General features: G+C 60.7%; 1 pseudogene; it reads right to left on the reverse strand.

Annotated features, from left to right (window-relative positions):
- Positions 1–201, reverse strand: part of LOC105004381 — a 2,277-nt pseudogene that overhangs the window by 797 nt on the left and 1,279 nt on the right.

The following is a 201-nucleotide window of genomic DNA, read 5'->3' on the forward strand; positions in this document are numbered from 1 at the left end:
CCGACTCTTAGCGACCCCATGGACTGCAGCCCACCGGGCTCCTCCGTCCATGGGATTTTCCAGGCAAGAGTACTGGAGTGGGGTGCCATTGCCTTTTCCGACTGCTGCTGCTGCTGCTAAGTCGCTTCAGTTGTGTCCGACTCTGTGCGACCCCATAGACGGCAGCCCACCAGGCTCCTCCGTCCATGGGATTTTCCAGGC

The sequence above is a fragment of the Bison bison genome, unplaced genomic scaffold, assembly GCF_000754665.1.
Source record: "Bison bison bison isolate TAMUID 2011002044 unplaced genomic scaffold, Bison_UMD1.0 scf7180017864473, whole genome shotgun sequence".
NCBI classification, from domain to species: domain Eukaryota; kingdom Metazoa; phylum Chordata; class Mammalia; order Artiodactyla; family Bovidae; genus Bison; species Bison bison.